General features: G+C 45.9%; 1 pseudogene; it reads left to right on the top strand.

Annotated features, from left to right (window-relative positions):
• Positions 1 to 6312: 6312 nt before the first annotated feature.
• LOC130022822 (immunoglobulin lambda variable 3-21-like) lies at positions 6313 to 6886 on the top strand (annotated as a pseudogene).
• Positions 6887 to 15013: the final 8127 nt, after the last annotated feature.

Here is a 15013-nt window from a genome sequence, read left to right as displayed (position 1 = left end):
GATTGTTCCTGATAGGGTCTGGGCACAATTTGTGGTGACAGGGGTCAAACCTGAGCAGGTCAGGCACAAGGAATCACTCTTCCCACTGTGTGTTATCTCTCCAGCCACAGGATCTGAAATAGTTTTGGTCCAGAGAATATTTGAGATTTAGTCTGTTTACATCTTAATGTCTTTTGGTATCTGGTAACAAGAAGGATCCTCTATCCTTTACTTGAATCAAGTAATAAACATGACTTTTATTGTATGAATGTCCCCAAAATGAAGGAACCCAACTATAAAGAATATTTCAATGAGAAATCTTGTAATTTAAGCCAATATTTCATCCCATATATCAAATTATTTATTCTGAAAACGCAATGTGTCAGTGCCCTAAATTACCTCCTAGTAGACAAAATTCCCATAAGCTATAGAGAAACAAAAATTGTCAGGGAGATGCCACTAAGAAGCAGGTAGGGACTGCAAGGCCAGCTCTCCCCCTTCCTGTGTCCCTTGGGTCTGCGCCCTTTTCTGCAGACACTGACCCTAACTGCATCCCTGAGTCTGGCTTATTTGCATAGCCAGCAGCTCTCTCCCTGAGGGGATAAGAGGGGACCAGGTGGAGTTCAGCCTCAGGTGCCAGAATCCCAGCCCCTCACCATGGCCTGAACCCCACTCCTCCTGGGCCTCATGGCTCACTGCAGAGGTGATGTGTCCAGGCTGAAAACAGCCCCAGGCCCAGTGCTCTGGGGCCATCCTGGTCCCGGCGCTGAGCTCTGCCAGGCACTGGGGTAGGATTCCCATCTCCTTTATGGAGGGTGGTGGCGGGGAGTAAAATTCCACAGAGTTACTACAGGTTATGAAGATTGGGATCTATCAGACTGAGATTCCTCCTTTCCTGACCTCCCCTTCTCTCTTGCCTTCTGATTGTGAGGAACAATTTCCATGCTGTGCAGAATGAGTGACTTCAAGCATAGCTTGATGATCGTAGAGTAGGGCCAGTGGGGCATGAGCATCCATGGCATATAGATGCTAGGAGTAGCTTTTGTGTGTTCTGACCATCTAGGTTTTTCCTGGGATGGCTGCGGAGTGTCTAACAAAGGGCCAGAAAAACTTTTTTCTACAGGCTACTCCCTTCCTTCCCAATCCACCCAAGGCACCTGCAATAATTTTCAGTAAACACCATTGCACGCAAGCTCAACAAGCATTCTAATTCTCACACTTAACAGCAAAGGTAGCTGAGGCATGAGAGGTGAGTTCAGAAAAGCAATCTGTACGCCAGCACTATCCGGAATAGCCAGAATCTGGAAACAATCCCGTGCCCAAGATCAGACAAGTGCATAAAGAAATATTTGTAAAACACAAATGCCACTGGTCACTGTGCAAGGCTGTCTCACTCAAGGCAATCCGTACTGGGGCTGGTGAGTCCCACCCACCACCCCCAAAGAAGCTCCTGCAACCAAAAACCTCCAGAATCACATAACTGACAGTCACACCCACAAACTGCCTCTGACTCCACTTAATCTCATTAATGGCCATAATCCAGAGCCTCACAAATAAACCTCTGAAGAGAAAGAGAGCAACACGCTCCAGAGATGCCACCGGACTCCAATATCACCATTCAGTTATAAATGTAACTCTTGCTGTATCACTCTATTAAAAAATCTTAGAAATTCTGCACATCTCATACTCTCTAGAATGGCTTAATGACCCCAGGGTGATAAAACAATCTTCACACACTTTCCTTGAAGGTCAATTTTGGATCATCTTCAGAGGATTTTTCATATAGGCAATACAAAAGAAATTATTATGCTTTGCTTTGGGGATTGGGGTGGAATAATTTGAAATATTGTAGTGGAAATGTGTGATGGTGTGAGAATATTGAATGTAATCAATTATTGTGAACAACTTTATAAAAAAATAAAGAATAAAAAAACTTTAAAAGAAACCATCATACATTAAAAAAAAAAAAAAAAGAAACCATCGTATTAACAACCAAAAGGAGAGATAGAGTAAGAGACAATGTATCTGCGCATTGGCAGGGTTTGGGGTTTGTAGGTGGGTGGTGGCGGGAGGGGAACTGGGAACATTGGTGGTGAAGATGTGCACGGATGCAGGAATGGGTCACTTGATCACTTGACTTCCCATTAATAGTTGGTTTGCTCAAGCGGGCGCCATTAACGTCTACATTTGTCCCTGTCGCATGCTAGTGTAGCCCAATGGCATCTGTTCATTCTAGGAACATGAAGAGCCTCAAACCGATCGTTCACAATCTGGATAAAGAAGTCTGACCATCTGGTAGGTCGGCGGCCACATGGTCTTTTGACGTTCCGTGGAATCCAGTCGGTAATGACTCTAGTCCAGCGGTCCTCTCTAAATCTCATTACATGTCCAACCCATCTGATCTTTGACACCTTGGCAAATGAGACAGCATCAATGGGAGGTCGGAACTCCGGATTCTTTCTCTCATTTGAGTGAAACGTGATACTTCAAGCATAGCTCTTTCAAGTCCCCTTTGGGAGACCCAAATAGCGTTCTCATCCTGTTTGCGTAGGGCCCAAGTCTCTGAGCCATATATTAATGCAGGAAGAACAGTAGAATCGAAGAGATGTGCCCGGAGCCACAGGTTCTTTGTCCTCTTAGCTATTTCTTGGACGCACTTGAGGACGTTCCAAGCTGACTAGGGCTTCAATGATGGCTTCCGTCTCAACAGAATCAAAGGCCTTCTTTAAATCAATGAACATTAGACAGAGCGGCATCTTGAACTCCCAAGAAACCTTAATGAGCTTGGTTATCATGTGGATATGGCCAATGGTGCTGAATCCTTTGTGGAACCCGGCTTGCTCGCATGGTTGTCCTTCATCTAGTGTTCTGCCAATCCTATTCAGGATGACTCAAGTGAACAGCTTGTAGATGACAGACAATAGGCAGATTGGGCGATAGTTGCCAATGTCATAGATGTTTCCCTTCTCGTACAGTAGTACAGTCCTGCTGGTTTTCCATTGGAATGGAACCTTGCATTCAGACATTCAGACAGGTAGTTATGTGAAGAGCCGAGCCAACGTATTGATGAGTACTGACGGCAGTTTCTTCAGGTGTTCAGGTCTGACCTTGTCCGGACCAGGTGCGGTTTGTTTCTTTTTCTTTTTTTTCTTTATTAGTGAAACACCATGAGGTACAGTTATAGACTTATAAAGTTTTGTGCTTAGGTTTCAGTTATACAGTGATCAAGTACCCATCCCTCCACCAGTGCCCATCCTCCACCACCACGGGTCCCAGCATCCCTCCCACCCCCATCCCCCCGACCCACCCTGCCTCTGTGGCAGGGCATTTCCCCTTGTTCTCTCTCTCCTCTTTTTGGTACTGTGTTTTGCAAGAGAGGCATTGAGTGGCAATCATGTTTGGTCTATAGACTACTTTTAGCATGCTTCTCCCACCCTGGGAGGGTCCTCACAGCACCCTTTATTTGGTGCTCTCTTCTCTATCTGAGCTTCCTTTTCTTCTAGCACTTGTGGCTGGCTTTCAAATCGTGGAGCTGTTCCTTTCTTAACCAATGAAATGGTGTGTCGGATTTCGAAAGGGAGAGCATTGGGAATGACATTTCCATCCTGTGGAATTTGGTATGTGGGCAGGTGGACATGGCTATCAAAGAGATATGAGTAAAAGTCATGGATAATCTTCTCCATTGCCCTTCTGGAAGATGTGATAGATCCATCAGGACATCGGAGGTCAGTCATCTTGGTTTTGTAGTTGGCCAAGGACAAACAGGCAGGTGTTACAAATACCTTTCCCGGCTTCTGTCGCATCTACCAGCACTTCTGCTCTTCTCTCTTTGAGGTCTTCCTTCATCGCATCTCTACACTGCTTTGCGAGCTCGGATGTTCACTTGCGGTTGCCTGAGGCATGCGCCAAACCACATTGGTGAATAAGCTCAAGAGTTTTCGAAGACAGGCTTTTTTTGTGGCTATCTCTCTCTTGGCGCTCCTCGCACAATCATGGAGGTGCTGAACCAGTCGATCATATTCCTCGTCAATGTTGTCAACAAAGGCATCTTCCCAAGTTTCCGCAATATGTTCATTAATTATGTGGAAATACCTTCATGCCTATCATGTTTATGAAAATTAGAATTCTTCAGTTTCAAATGTGATAATTGTCCAAATTCAATGGCCTGGCCATGTTAGAAGTAATTCTAATTCTGGTGCCTGACCAGTGAGTCGTCCACTGATCTGCTAAGTCAATTCAAATGTCCTTATTCATATTTTCAGTTTCCCTGCAAACTGAGCTATGAATCTCAGGATCCACAGACAAAATGCTCACTCTTTCCTCCTCCATGGATGCTCCCAGTAGATAGCATATGCTATCTATGATAGATAGGTAGATAGATAGATAGATAGATAGATAGATAGATAGATAGATAGATATATTAGATGCTCCAGAAGATCACAGCCCCTGAGCCCTGTGATCTGAATTGGCCCTGGGTTCCTCTTAGGACTACCCAGCCCTGCTCACTGCACAGAATGACCACCAGGGGACAGCAGAGAACCATGGGGTCCAATGGAGCTGGGGTGGGTCAGAGCGACAGAGGGTCTAACTCAGTAGATTCGGAATGTCCAGGGAGTTGTCTTTTAGTAACGAGCCTCATACCTAAGATAAAGGTATTTATTTTTCTAGCATCTGACACTGATGAGCACATTTTTCACTTTCTTTCATTCCCTTTTTTTTCTTTTTGGGTCCCACCCGGCAATGCTCAGAGGTTACTCCTGCCTTTACAGTCAGGAATTACTCCTGGCGGTGCTCAGGGGACCATATGAGATGCTGAGAATCGAATCTGGGTCAGCCAAGTGCAAGGCAAATGCCCTACCCGCTGAACTATCACTCAACCCTTCTTTCTTTCTTCTTTCTTTCTCTTTCTTTTTTCTTTATTTCTTTCTCTCTCTTTCTTTCTTTTATTCTTTATTGAGTTCTTTCTTTCTTTTTTCTTTTCTTCCACTTACAGAAATCGCCAATTTCTCTGAAAAAATGATATAGACTCTTTAGACATCCCCACAAATAAATTCTGATCACTGGAGTCACAGTCCATAAAGTTTAGTCTGATTCCTTTAGAATCTGAACTTTGTTGTTGTGTGGCAAATGTCAGGGCCTGCAAGGTAAGGGGGATGCGGTACATGGGGAACTGGTGAACTGTGATGCATTCTAAAGAGGCCCTGAGGAACTGTGAGGCTGATGAAACACTAGAAGGGTTCTGTGGGGAATCCAGAGCTGTCCTCAGTGATGCTCAGTGCAGGAACACATTGTGCTGGGAATCTAAGCAGAATTGTTTTCAAACAGGGCATCTAGTATATAAGTGTGTGTGTGTGTGTGTGTGTGTGTGTGTGTGTGTGCGCACATGCCATACCTGGCTATACTCAAGAGTTCTGACTTTTCATTCTTGCATTGTTCCTGATGGAGTCTGGGGACAGTATTTGGTGACAGGGATCAAACCTGGGCTTTCTGTGCACATGGAAGTACCTTCCCTGCTATATTATCTCTCCAGCAACAGTATCTGAAATATTTTTTGTCCAGAAAATGGTCACGGTCACGGTCCTCCCATTCTTCATCGATTTCCTTGTGGAGGCCCAGTAAGGTCTCCTTCGTGAGAGTTATTGTTACTGTGTTTGACATATCAGTATGTCACGCGTAGCTTGCCAGGCTCTGCCGTGCAGGCGAAATACTCTCGGTAGCTTGCCGGGCTCTCTGAGAGGGGCGGAGGAATCAAACTCGGGTCGGCCACGTTGGCTGCATGCAAGGCAAACGCCCTACCCGCTGTGCTATTGCGCCAGCCCTGTCGAGAATATATTTGCTATTTAGTCTGTTAAACATTTTCGCCTCCATTGGAATCTGGTAACAAGAAAGATCCACTATTATTTACTTAAATCAAGTAATAAAGGTAATTTTTATTATTTTATAAATTTTTCCAAAACTGAAGGAAACCAACACTAAAAATCTTTTTAATAAAATCCTTGTAATTTACACCAATATTTCATACCATATATCAATTTTTTTATTCTGAAAACTTATTGTGTTAATGCCCTAGACACCACATAACTACACAAAATTCCGATAAGCCACTGAGAAACAAAAATTGGCAGGGAGATGCCACTAAGCAGCAGGTGGGCACTCAAAAACCAGCTCCGCCCTCCCTGTGTCCCTTGGGTTTGGGCCCTTTTCAGCAGTCACAGACCTCAAGCAGCAGCCCTGAGCCTGGCTGATTTGCATAGCCAGCAGCTCTCTCCCTGAGGGGATAAGAAGGGACCAGGAGGAGTTCAGCCTCAGGTGCCAGGATCCCAGTCCCTCGCCATGGCCTGGACCCCGCTCCTCCTGGGCCTCCTGGCTCACTGCACAGGTGAGGTGTCCAGGATTACAGCAGCCCCAGGCCCATGCTCTGGGTCATCCTTGTCCTTGACTGAGCTAAGCAGGGCACTGGTGTAAAGTGCCTATCACCCTGATGGAGGGTGGGAGTGTGGGTGGTGGGGTCCCACAGCATTACTTCAGGTTATGAACATGGGGATCTCGGCTGAACTGAGCTTCCTCCTTACCTGACCTCTCCTCTCTTGCAGGTTCTGTGTCTTCCTATGAGCTGAATCAGCCGCCTTCATTTTCTGTGAACCCGGGAGGGGAGGCCAAGATGACCTGTAGGGGAAACAACTTTGGAAGCAAATATGTTCACTGGTACTAGCAGAAGCCAGGCCAGGCCCCTGTGATGGTCATCTATAGTGATAGCAACCGGCCCTCGGGGATCCCTGACCGCTTCTCTGGCTCCAACTCTGGGGACACGGCCATGCTGACCATTCGGGGTGTGCGCACTGAGGATGAGGCCGACTATTACCGTCAGGTGTGGGACAGCAACAATGCTCACAGCGACACAGACTGATGGGGAAGTGAGACACAAACCTCTGCCCTCGGTCACACTCTCCTCAGGCCAGGAACCGGGTAAACCCAGCATTGAGCTCATGTAGTCCTGAACCTAGATGGGAGATTCAAGGGTCCCCTCTCCTTCCAGCCCTGCAGTCACACTCCACACAGGAGCCACCAGGGATGGATTTCGGTAGAAAACAGAGGAGATTTATTACAACTGTGTACAACTGTACAAGAGGGTACTATTGGCAGACTAACATGGAGGGAGTCACATTGCTGCTGGGATTGGTGTTGAAACCTAGTAGGGCATAGTCACATAGTAGGGCCTTTGAGATGTGAGTGTCCATGCCACATCAGTGCTAAGAGCAGCTTTTTTACCTGTCTTAACACCTTTGGCTGGGTGGAGAGAGCATACAGTAAGAAGATATCAGCCCAACTAGGAGTGATCCTTGGGTGCAGAGCTACAATTAAGCTCTGAGCTCTCCCAAGTGTGGCCTCAGAGGGAAACAAAAAGTCAAGGGAACCAGATATATACGCTGGAGAACAGAGCAAGAAGTCACCCCTCAACACCACTGAGTGTGCCCCTCCACAAATAGCAGAGAATTACTTTCAGTGGAAAGATAGTTTCCATAAACCCACAAAACAAAAGCTTTTGTTTTGTTCATCATTTGACAGGGCAAGATTGAGCATGAAAATATATTCTTGCTTTAAGCAGCCACCAGGGAGCATCAGAAACAGTGATCAGGAGACTCTTCAAATGCAAAATCCACATGAGATGGGGTGACATGATCAGCACGAGTCTATATTCAGACTCAATGAAAAGATGTCATCATTTTCTACCCTACCGTCATTGGCAGTGATGTGCAGGTTTGATGAATGCAGTCTGCTGATCTAGTATGCTTGTTGCTCTGCCAAGGGTTCTGCCATGTTTTTTCCATCTGCTAACCCTCTCTCAATGTCCAAAAACATTATTCTTCGCATGACGGGAGAGCTTGCTGCCTGCCAGCTGCTCCCCCTTCCTCGCATAATGAATTTGGTTGTCTAAAGTAAATCAGACAGATTTGGACTTGATGGATTGGGAGAGAGGCAACACACAGCCAGTAGTGGTCACGGCATACTCCTGGCTCTGTATTCAGGAATCACTCCTATTGGGACTTGGGGAACGTATGGAGTGCTGGGGATCAATCCCAGATTGGCGGGGTACAAGAAAAGTACCTACCTGATTTACTACCTCTTTTGCCCCTGAACTTCGTAAAATTTCCCAGGCAACAGAAAGCACTTTACTGTATTAAGTGCCCACTTGAAGCATTTTTAAAGCATGGAGATTCCATCATTCATGCACTCATTTCTTTGGAACATAGCACAGAAACTGAAAGTGCCCCTCAGTGCCCTTGGGATACTGAGGCACATTACTGTGAACAGTACCAGGGGTTCACACTAGGAAAGAAACTAACAGTCTCTCAAGGACACCATATTTGCTTGGCAAGTCGTGATATTATTTGGGCTCTGCTCCTGAGGAGCATGATCTGGGCCCAACACATCTACGTCTGGTGACAGCACCCTTGGAACAGGCTCCACTGCAGACATGTTCACCTCCCCAATGTATCTGAGCAGGTCGGCCCAGAAGAATTACAGATCAGGATACAGGCTGGTTGGTCTCAACTGCAGTTTATTCCAAGCTCATCTCCATTCTCCTCTGATTCTCCCTCTATCTCTGCCTCATTCTCCATTCTACTTCATTCTCCTTCTTGATCACACTTCAATCTCCTTCTGGCTCCCCCAGCCCACCCTTACAGTTCAGTTAAATCCCAAGACATGAGGTATTGGGGCTTATACAGGGGTGTGGTCACAATCAATAGGGGTAACGTGCTTCCCTCAGGGAAGCTGCTTCTAGTAGAGTTTCTCATTCAACAGGACAATCCTCCCAGAGCAGAATCTCATGAGTGTGTTTCTCCTCTCCTTAGTCCAACAAACATATAAACGTTCATAGTATTAATCATTTTTTGTGGACACAGTAATAAATACATTGAGCTTATAGGATTGCTCTGCTCAGGTCATCACGCTATAGATCTCAGACTACATTGTTCAGGCCAGATTCGTCTTTCCTAACCCTAACAGGGTCCTAATCTCGTCGTGACGTTTTGGATCATGACAGCATTTGTCCATGACCATGCTCTTAACTTATATTTGAGTATTGTGGCATTTTGGTCTGGGCCATTTCGATGCCAGGGTAGCTAACAGCTTGTGCTGTGTAGATCCAGTCCCTTGTCAGGACCCTGCTTTAGAGATGCTAGGAACTAAAGGCAACTGAGGCCTAAGTCAAGAAAGCAGATGCCTGGGACTGAATATTATATGGAGTCAATTAACTCCAAACTTAGAAAAGCATAATAATAACTGTCTTCCTGTGTCTATACAAATAGGACATTGTTTTAAAGTAAACTATTCAAAAGACGTAAGGAGAGGAGAAAAGCAATACATGAATACAAGTCAAGTATCCTAGAAGAATCTGACCTTACAAGTTAACAGAGTCTGATTAGGGTAAAATTTAACAGACTGGTTGGGAAAGAGATCACAGAGAAGTGACAGATAAGCACAGAGGAATGGGAGTGAGTTGGGAGCACTGTGATGGGTCCAACCCTATAAACCTAAGCTCCCTGTGGCAAGAAAGAAAGGACAAACCAATGTTATCCTACAAGGATTATTCATAATAGGCAACACAAAGGAAATTATTATGTTCTGCTTTTGTGATCTGGGTGAAATAAGTTGAAATATTATGGTGGGAAGGTGTACTGTAGGTGGGATTGGTGTTGGAAATTTGAATGTAATCAATTATTGTGAACAGCATCATAAAAATAAAATAAAATTTTTAAAGTAAGAAAATTAGAAAGAAACTATGATGCATCTACATAATGGAAAACTACATGCCTGTTAGGAAAACAAAGTCATAAAATTTGCTGAGACATGGATAGACCTGGAGAGTATCATGCTGACTCAATCAGACATGGGGACACAGACAAACATACAATGATGGCACTAGTTTGGGGATGTAAAAAGTCAAAAAACAATAATATCATGTGTGAATAATACCCAAAGACATAGAATAAGAGCCAGGAGAAATGGGTCATGTAATAAAGTGTGCCACTAAAAGGGAAGGGAGTGAAGTTGAACAGAGAAGGGACCGCTTTGACAATGATAGTTGGAAATGATCACTCTGAACAAAAAGTAGTGCTGAAAGGAGAGAAAGAGAAATGCACAATACCTTTTCAGTAAGAGTATTGCAAACCACAGTGCCTAAAAATATGAGACAGCAGACAGAGAGACAAACAGAGAGAAAGTGTCTGGTATAGAACAGCTTTGGAGGAAAGGTGGAGAAGGCGTGCAGGAGGGAAACTGGGGACATTGGTGGTGGAAACATGCACTGATGAAAGGATGGGTGTTGGAACATTGTATGACTGAAACTCAGTCATGAATGAATTTGTAACTATATATCTCACTATATTTTATATTTATTTTATAAATTTGTTTCATCCTCAGTAGTACTACAGCTGCATTTGAATGATTGTTCATCTATTACGTGAACATTACTTCATGCCTATCACGTACATCAAAATTAGTAAGCTTCAGTAACAAATGTGAAAACTGTCCAAACTCAGTGGCCTGTCCATGATAGACATAACCCTAATTCTGGTGCCTGAGCAGTCGGTCGTCTCATCAATTCACTTTAATTCAATTCAATTCAATTCAATTCAATTCTATCTGTCACTGCCACTGTCCTCCCGTTGTTCATCGATTTGCTCGAGCGGGCCCAATAACGTCTCCATTTTGAGACTTGTTGTTGTTACTGTGTTTGGCATATTGAATACCTCACTGGTAGTGGCCAGGCTTTGCGGTGCAGGCGAGACACTCTCAGTAGTTCACCGGGCTCTCCGAGAGGGGCGGAGAAATCAAATCCGGCTCTGCCGGGCTGGCTGCGCACAAGGCAAACACCCTACTGCTGTGCTATCGCTCCAGCCCAATTCAATCAGTAAGTGTCCTTATTCATACTTTCAATTTCCCTGTAAACTGAGCCTATGAAACCCAGGATCCATAGAGAAAAATGGTCTCTCCTCCTTCCTAGGTGCTCCCAGTAGAGAGTGACTCAGTCCCTTGCCCTGTGATCTGAATCTCCCCTGACTTTCTGGAAGGACTTCCCAGTCCCTCCCACTTCACAGAATGAACACGAGGGGGCAGCAGAGAATAATGGGGTCCAATGGAGCTGGGGTGCGTAAGGGCAACAGGGGGTGTAACTCAGTAGTGATGTCCAGGGAGCTGGTGTTTAGTTACCAACATCATACCTAAGAAAAAGTTACTGACAGCACACAGCCGCAGAGAAGAAGGGCCACGTGGAGGGCTGGCTCCACAGCTCCAGGAGAATGACACCAGGTTCCAAAAAGAGCCAAGATCACCGGGAAGTCCCAGATGGGGTATGTGCCGCATCCCGCCTCCCCCAGATGGAACCCCGGTGACCAGAAGCCTCCACAAGCATAGCTCGAGTATGCTATGCTTGAACTAGGACTTTTCCTCCAAACCGCGCGGCCGCGTAAGCAGCCGCGCGACATCTCCATATATACAAAGTGATCAATGGGAAGTAAACCACCCAACGTTTCTCCCTGAAAATCTGAGTTAAGCACAAGGACTTAATGCAGAACCCAGCAGCTTGGAGCAGAAAAGTGAACGGACTATGCGTTAATCCAGGCCATCATGTCTGCCCGGAGGGGAAAGGGTGTTGCCCCATTCGCCCTCTCCTCTCTGGAAAGAAAGATGGCGGCCGCATGGGAGCCTTGTGGACAGCAGGTATGAGCTGGGGGTGTGGAGGCGACTAAAACCTCATGGGAAGGGGGGCGTTCCGGCCCGTCCTTCACACCCTACCGAGGTCACCAGTTGCCCCCCACGAGTGGCTCTCCAAGCACGGCCACGGCCCCAGAGGCACAAGGACTTAATGCAGAACCCAGCACCTTGGAGCAGAAAAGTGAACAGACTATGCATTTATCCAGGACATCATGTCTGCCCGGAGGGGAAAGGGTGTTGCCCCATTCACCCTCTCCTCTATGGAAAAAAAGATGGCGGCCGCATGGGAGCCCTGTGGACAGCAGGTATGAGCTGGGGGTGTGGAGGCGACTAAAACCTCCTGGGAAGGGGTGCATTCCGGCCCGTCCTTCACGCCCTACCAAGGTCACTAGTTGCCCCCCATGAGCGGCTCTCCGGCACGGCCACGACTCCAGATCATACAAACCAATCTCTTAATTATCTGACTTTCAGTAGAAATACTTCCAGGGTTAATAAGTAAAATAGTAGAAATTTAAAACCAACATTTAATTCTTGAACCCAGCTGTAGAAAGCAAATCTTTTCACAATGCTTTTTCAGCATGTCTGATTTGGGGGGGGGGGGTAAACTCTAAATAATAGTGTTGCATCTTTTATTGAAACAATGAATCTAATCAAAGCAGATAGAATGTTAACTAGAATTCATCTGCCTCGCAGGCATTGGGAGGGGTGGAGGGTGGGGTTTTATTGGGGCTCTTCATGGTAAAAAATAAGTATTGGTAAAGGGAAATGTGTTTGATATTTGCATGACTGAGACCTAAACCTGAAAGCTTTGTAACTTTTCTCACAGTGATTCAATAAATAAATAAATTATTTAAAAATAAAATAAAATTTTAAAAAATGGGTCTTCTAAAAAAAAAAAAGAAAAAGGTACTTATTTTACTATCACCTGACAGTGATGAGCATATTTTTTCTCTTTGTCTTTCTTTTTTTCTTTCTTTCTTTCTTCCTTCCTTCCTTCCTTCCTTCCTTCCTTCCTTCTTTCTTTCTTCTTTTCTTTGATGACTCCTTTTGAATCTGAAGTTTGTTGTGTCTCAAGTGGCAGGGCCTGCAGTGTAAATGGGGGTAGCAGGGGGGGTCGTGGGGAACTATGGAAACTGTGATGCATACTAAGGAGGCCCTAAGGAACTGTGATGCTGATGAAATCATTGGTGTCAGAGATTAGTCAGCCACTAGGAGGGTACTGTGGGGAATCCAGGGCTCTCCTCAGTGATGCTCGGTCCAGGAATACATAGGGCTGGGAATCTAAGCAGAATTATTTTCAAGCAAGGCACCTAGGATATGAAACCTGTGTGTGTGTGTGTGTGTGTGTGTCTGTGTGTGTCTGTGTGTGTCTGTGTGTGTTTGTGTGTGTGTTGTGTGTGTGTGTGAGTGCACCCACCACCCCTGGTCGTGCTCGGAATTCTGACTTTACACTCTTGGACAATATGTGGTGACAGGGATGATACCTATGCAGGTCCTGCATAGGGAATCACCCTCCCCGCTGTATTATCTCTCCGGCCACAGGATCTGAAATACTTTTTTCCAGGGAATATTTACTATCTAGTCAGTTTAACACTTTAATGTCCTTTGGTATCTGGTAACAAGAAGGATCCTCTATCCTTTACTTAAATCAAGGAATAAAGGTCACTTTTATTATTGTATGAATATCTCAAAAAGTGAAGGAAACCAACTATAAAAATATTTTAATGAGAAATCCTTGTAATTTAAGCCAATATTTTACGCCATATATCAAATTATTTGCTGCAGGTTGACTTTAGGTTGACCTTGCGATCACTCACTACTTTCGGGCTGGAGCGATAGCACAGTGGTAGGGCGTTCGCCTTACAAGCGGCCAACATGGCCGACCCGAGTTCGATTCCTCCGCCCTTCTCAGAGACCCCCGGCAAGCTACCGAGAGTATCTCGCCCGCACGGCAGAGCCAGGCAAGCTCGCCGTGACGTATTCGATATGCCAAACACAGTAAAAACAAAGTGTCCAATGGAGACGATGCTGGGCCCGCTCGAGCAAATCGACGATCAACGGGAGGGCCTTTACCTTTATCAAATTATTTATTCTGAAAACACAATGTGTCAATGCCCTAAACCACCTCCTATCACTATCACTATCACTATCATCACTATCATCTCATTATTCATCAATTTGTTTGAACAGGCACCTGTAACGTCTCTTTTTGTCCTAGCCCTGAGATTTTGGCAGCCTCTCTTTACTCGTCCAATGCAGCACTGTTGGGAAGGACGACTAAACCACCTCCTAAGTAGACAAAATTCCCATAACCTACAGAGTAACAAAAATTGTCAGGGAGATGGCACTAAGCAGCAGGTAGGGACTGCATGGCTCGCCCTCCCCTTTCATGTGTCCTTTGGGTCTGGGCACTTTTCTGCAGACACACACACCCCAAGGAGTAGACCTGAGCCTTACTGATTTGCATAGTCAGCAGCTCTCTCCCTGAGAAGATAAGAGGGGACCAGGAGGAGTTCAGCCTCAGGTGCCAGGAGCACAGCCCCTCACCATGGCCTGGACCCCGCTCCTCCTGGGCCTCCTGGCTCACTGCACAGGTGATGTGTCCAGGCTCACAGCAGCCCTAGGCATGGTGTTCTGGGGCATCTTTGTCTAGTCTGAGCTCAGCAGGACACTGGTATACGATGCCCATCACCTGATGGAGTGTACAGGGCTGGGGCCTCACAGAATTACTATAGGTTATGAAGATGGGGGTTTCGGCTTTCCACCCTACCTGACCTCTCTTTCTCTCTTGCAGGTTCTGTATCTTCCTATGAGCTGAATCAGCCAGCCTCATTTTCTGTGAGCCTGGGAGGGGAGGCCAAGATGATCTGTAGGGGTAAAAATATTGGAAGCAAAGTGTTTACTGGTACCAGCAGAAGCCAGGCCAGGCTCTGGGCTGGTCATTTACAGTGATTACAACCAGCCCTCAGGGATCCCTGACTGCTTCTCTGGCTCCAACTCTGGCAACCTGGCCACCCTGACCATCACCGGAGTCCAGGCTGAGGATGAGGCCGACTATTACTGTGCAGTAGCTGATGGCAGTGGGAGCACCTGGCAGTGACCATAGTGGCACAGACTCTGGGGAAGTGGGGAAAGAACCTCCTGTTCTGGCCTGGTGCTCACCCTCAATGTGCTCAGTAGCTGAGGCCAGAGAGTCATTCAACCCCACCACTCTGTTCTTATCCTGATCTTGAAATAAGAGCTGGTTCTCTATGCACCTGGATCTTCATTTATCCTTCAAAAACACAAAACCCTTGAGGACTAGAGCAGTAATTCA

The sequence above is a fragment of the Sorex fumeus genome, unplaced genomic scaffold (genome assembly GCF_029834395.1).
Source record: "Sorex fumeus unplaced genomic scaffold, SorFum_2.1 ptg000021l, whole genome shotgun sequence".
Lineage (NCBI taxonomy): Eukaryota > Metazoa > Chordata > Mammalia > Eulipotyphla > Soricidae > Sorex > Sorex fumeus.
Note: the sequence above shows the minus strand (reverse complement) of the source record. Positions and strands in the feature narration are given on the sequence as shown.